Source organism: Rutidosis leptorrhynchoides, unplaced genomic scaffold (genome assembly GCF_046630445.1).
Source record: "Rutidosis leptorrhynchoides isolate AG116_Rl617_1_P2 unplaced genomic scaffold, CSIRO_AGI_Rlap_v1 contig302, whole genome shotgun sequence".
Taxonomy (NCBI): Eukaryota; Viridiplantae; Streptophyta; class Magnoliopsida; order Asterales; family Asteraceae; genus Rutidosis; species Rutidosis leptorrhynchoides.
In genome coordinates this window covers 71,703-77,231 of record NW_027266546.1, presented here as the reverse complement: position 1 = coordinate 77,231, position 5,529 = coordinate 71,703, and the positions used below count along the sequence as shown (strand labels likewise).

The window sequence follows — 5,529 nt, the reverse complement described above, 5'->3', positions numbered from 1 at the left end:
AATGGAAATACGGAGCGCATAAACACACAGAGATTAGAAGATGAAGAAAGATTGGGGTTCGTGAAGAAGCGAGACACAATCAAAGAAAGAATAGAGCTAGACAGCATCATATTCAGATAAGTGAGTCCCTCATTGTTGCAACTCGTAATCAGATGTTATCTGTCTTTTTGTCGACGAGTAAGATTTTGTTCAGAAAAAAACACAACAGAAAGGGATTAATCCTGTCACAAGATAAAAATACACAAGCTCAGGCATTAGGAAGCACAAGGAACCCTTATCAATAAGATGAAGTTGAAGAGCAGAGTGTGAGAATCCTGCTTGTGCCCATACTAGGCAAAGAGAGTCAATTAGCATAAACCGTAAAGCCCCTAATCGGTTCCAGTGGGGGAATAGAGAGAGACACAGGCAGATGGTGTCGTTTTCGCAACTTCAGCCACACTCAGATAATTTCACAACCAAAACAGTGTCCTTCCACTTTTAATTTGAGCCACATGGAATTCATGTCACCACCTTTTGACCTTCATTTTTCATTTAAGCCATTGTGTAGGATTTTCTAATGGGTTCATTGACCAAACTGCAGCAGGGTAAATGTGTTATACAAATATAAATATGGTATTTTTGGTGAAAAAAAAAAGAATAGAGATATATTTTGGGATTTTTGTGGCTTGTTCCCTAAAACATATTTGGTCTATGCTGCGACATTCAACTTATTTGTGCCATCAAAACATGCAAGAAAGGTTTCCTCTTTGATTTATAAAAGCCACCTAAATGCTTATAGGGTATGGAGTGCTCTCAGTAAGTAAAATATGATGGCAAATACCCTCCTTAAGGAGAAAAAAAATTTGTAGCATAAGAATTTGGGAAGAGCTCGTAAACAATGGGAATGCAATTGTACCTTATATAATTCACGTAAAATACGGTCTTCACTCGCAAGATAGTCGACTCCGTGCTGTTCACACATCATTTTCCCAAAAGTCTCAGCCAAATCGTACCCATAATCCTTACTTATCTTCCATTCTAGTAGATCTTCTGAAAGTGCACGCTCAGAAAGATCCTCTATCGGTGAACCAAACACATATAGTTCCGATAGGTTCTTCAAATATGAGATATCAAGTGTGGTCAGCAACGGGCATCTTCCAATATGAAGTTTCGTAACAGTCGAGGGAATTTGCGAAATGCGTTCCAGAGCACAGCAACTGAAAAGCTGAAGAGTCTTCAAGTAAGGAAGCGTACCAAACTCAGGAGATAGGTTAGTAATGTTTGGGAGACCCAACGTCAAGACTTCCAGTTTGGATAATTTCCCAATCCATTGAGGCATGGGAACCTGCACCAAATCAGATTCGCTAGAGATCTCAGGCTCCATGATGATGAACAACAGTAGCTTCAGATTGATCAAGTTGGAAAGATCAGGATCGACTGTTAGTTTGTTAAATAGGATCGCCAGAGAAGTTAAGCTTTCTGGAAGCTTTGGCAGGGCTGGTACAACTTCTAACAAGACTAACTTCAATGCTTTTAGATTCTCCAGACTTTCCATAGAGTCAGGTAACTCAATGAGACTTGAATGGGATAGATCTAACTCAGTCAATGATCGTAATTCCTTAATGGAGGATGGAAGTCTCTTCATAGAGAAGCAATATCTCAACAATAAGCTTTCAAGATTTGTCAGCGCTCCAATGGAGTCGGGTAGGCAAATAATGCGCGCGTTGTTCAATGAAAGCTTCAACAGCGAAGTTAGACAATTGAGTGAGTCCCCTGCTTTTGATGACGGTGAAATATGAACATGGGGACTCTCCATGTTCTCGATACCCCACCAATCAGGAAGTATTTCTATAGAAGTTCCATCAAGGATAAGTTCTGTTAGAGCAGGCAATGTACCCAGCTCTTTTGGCAAATGGGAGAGACTAAAACAATCACTCAAGTTCAAGTACTCCAAGTACTTCAATTGGCCAATTGACGAGTCGATTTCAGCCAATTTACGACAACCTTCAAGAATCAATCTCTCCAATGTCAGGAGTCCAGAGAAATCGGGAGTCTTGGACAAACGCTTACATCCCGAAAGGTTAAGAACTTTTAAATTCTTGGCTCTCTATAACACCAACAAAACAAATGTTAGTAAATCTGTTAAATCAAGAGAATGTCCACACTGATAAAGAAGACTTCTCTAGAGCTAAGGGTACCTTAATATGTCTCCATCCGTCCCAATCATGAGTTAATTTACTTCCTGAAAAATCAAGAATGACCAAATTGCTCAATGAAAACTTGCTTAACTTAAGTATCCGCCGAGGAAAATTATGCCAAGAGAGCCATCTTAAATTGGGAAAGAGTTGGTTCTCGCTCAGTGAAAAATTCGTATGCGAAGTGATGAAGGGCATGTTATGCTGAAGGAGTGTAGCTTGGGAGAAAAAACTTTCAACTCTCTCAAAAAAGACTTGTTTCCTTTTAACCTGAAGGAACCTTAATTTTGGCAGTGCTGCAAATCCTTCAAGAGTGAAACGATACTCTGACCAATCCTCAAATTGCAAACAAAGGGCTTCGAGCTTTGCATTTCTCTAAATGAGCAAACAAAAAAAAATTATTAAAAGAATGATGCAGTTAGATAATTAAGAGAACAATCTAGGTCATTTTTGAATTTGAGGTAAAGTTCATATTTATCTAAGGTACTTGAGTTCACTCTCATCATTCTTATAGACCAATTTGGAGAGGATCGACAAAGGTTTTGAAATTTGAAGTTAAACAATTTAAGAAATGTTCTATAATGTGTGGAAGTTTTTAAGTTGTATATGTGGAGTTAATTGTGATTGTTGCCGCTGAGAGGGAAAGTGCCCCTGACTAGTAAAATGTGAATTCTCGTGCAAAAAGGAAATTAGATCCAGGATTTACCTTCTCTCTCAATAGCATCTCCAATGCGTCATTGTGATTCCACAGCCTACTTTGCTTATCTAATTCGCCCCCACTTTCTTGAGAAACAATTTCTCTACCAAGATCTTTGAGTTGATCTTGCATCCACAGCTTATTATCTTCTCCAATTTTAATCAATGACATCAATTGAAGAACTTCAAGACTTTGTATTGGGCATAAACCACAATCTCTCCACATGTATATTACCGTATTCTTATCATATTCATGGACAAGACAAGCTATATCAAGAAATATTTGTCTCTGATCGGAATCTAATTCTTCATAACTTATCATCAACTTACTTCTAATCCCTTCAATGTGACCTTTTTTCCACTTCACCAAGTAATCATTCCACATTTCTTTTCTTTGTCCACATATTGACAAAGTCGAACCCATAACCTCTAGAGTCAAAGGAAGACCTTCGGCTATCTTCACAATTTCTCTAGATTGTTGCATCTTCTCAATTGGAGGGTGATCACTTCTGAAAACATGCATGCTAAATAGCTGAAGGGATCTTTCAAGATCCAAACCGCCAACTAAGTAAGTCAATTTCACTCCGAATTCATGTAGAACATTCACTTTTCTAGTTGTTATAAGTATCCGACTTCCTAGACCAAAGCAACTTTGCCTCCCCAAAAGTGCAGTTAATTGATCCTTTTCATCAACATCATCGAGAAGAATTAGAACTTTTTTACTGGAAAATCTCTCTTCTATAGCCATTATTCCCTCATCCTTGGAATTTATACCTGGATGTGCCTTTTTAGAGAGGTTTGAGATTAGTTGATTCTGCACAAACACAATTCCTTTTGAATGTGAAGTTTCTCTAACATTAGCTAGGAAACAACAGTTAGCAAACTCTCGAGAAAGTTTGTTGTAAATACTTTGGCAAGAGTACTTTTTCCAATACCACCCACTCCGTGGATTCCCACAATCTTTACATCATCGGTGTTGGTGGCTATCATTCCCTCAACTGCTTTCACAGAATCGTCAACACCAACCAAGAAATCACTAACCACCAAATACGCTTTCTTCAACTCACTTAAAACCTTGGTAACCACCTCTTTAATTAGTTGTCCTTCGTGCCTAATGAAAAAATAACAAGAAAGCAAAGTAGAAAAAAAGTTAGCTGAAACCTACGACAATAGGAATTGATAGTAGTCTGTGGAAGCCGAAGGATGCAACAAGAGGTGCAACTGCAACTGCAAATGGAACAGACCACATTGCATTGAGCTGGAAGAATAAATTTATGGACATGCTAGGCAGATGCTCCAAGTTGTGCAGCTTTCGAACAGTTACGCAACCGTCAAAGTACAGTAAGGGATCGCTATATCTTGCTAATTAGAAGAAAAGAGGCTGAATATATTTACCGTATATCTGATGCGATAACAAGCTCCTCCTTCTCAAAATAGCTTTACCATTAGCATGTAGAACACGTCTTAAGTGTTATAAATAATAAAAAAGAGATCCCTTAACTTTTTGACCAACATTAATATGCACTCGCATTACATAAATACACGAAAAATTTCATACTTTACATCATAAATATTTAACTGTCACATTAGACTGTTGACACACTACTCCAACAAAGGGAACCATCGTAGCCACAACTTTTCCATGTCAAAAGAAAAAAGGAAACTTGCAACGAAAAATTGATCGTACTTGAATTTCATGGTAACCTGTATCATGGCGTCAATCAAGGGTGGGAGATAATAAGTACCTGTTAGCCACGTTTTCTGTGTCCCATCCCTTTAACCCTCCAACCTCATTGAGAGCAGCTCTCCACTTGCGGATGCTGTCATCGTCCACTCGCTTCTTGTTTTCATGCACGAGTAAGGCCTCACCATAACCTCCGGTTTGGTATCTAACCTCAGATGGTTCGACATGGTAGAAAATGGGCATGATTATCTGTCCCTTCCTTTTCCGACACTCCACCATCTGGGCCAACTCCTTCAGACACCACTTACTAGAAGCATAACTTTTAGAAAAGATGGGTATGGAGATCTTCGACTTCTCAATGGCTCCAAGTAGATCCGGGCCGATCTCTTCACCTACACGGAGATCTTCGTCGTCTCTGTACGTACGGACTCCTGCATCTGTGAGACGGGTATAGAGATGATCCGTGAAGCCCGTGCGCGTGTCCGGTCCTCTGAAGCTCAAGAAAACTTCATAATCGCACCCTTCCATCTCGACCAGTCGCAGAGAAAATGAAGCACCAAAGTCGCCCTGCTTCAGCAATAGCAGATTTCTGAGCTCTATGAAGCCAAACGATATGGGACAAGTAGAAATGTTAATGCAAACTGAAACGGGTTCGAACGATTATGATTTATCTCGTCGATCTCAACACCAAGTTTCTCAGGATAGCCAGCATCAAGGAAGCAAGTTTCGGATAACTTCGCCTGTGTCTTGAAAGGCTGAGCAAAAAGCAAATTCTCTCTGACTTTTCCATTGATACCTACGGATTTGGCTTTTTCCTCTCTCTTTTTTTCAACGGTCTATCCTGGCCGCGGGACCATGATGGCCGACAGTTTGCAATGGGGTAGCTCTCACGTGGGTCAGTGATTGGCTCGATGTCGTGCGAACTCAATAATAATTTGTAATATTTGCGATGTAGTGACGAGCCCTCAAAAAAAA

General features: G+C 39.6%; 1 pseudogene; it reads right to left on the bottom strand.

The window, feature by feature from the left end:
* Nucleotides 1-895: 895 nt before the first annotated feature.
* Nucleotides 896-5,082, bottom strand: LOC139882745 (disease resistance protein L6-like; annotated as a pseudogene).
* Nucleotides 5,083-5,529: the final 447 nt, after the last annotated feature.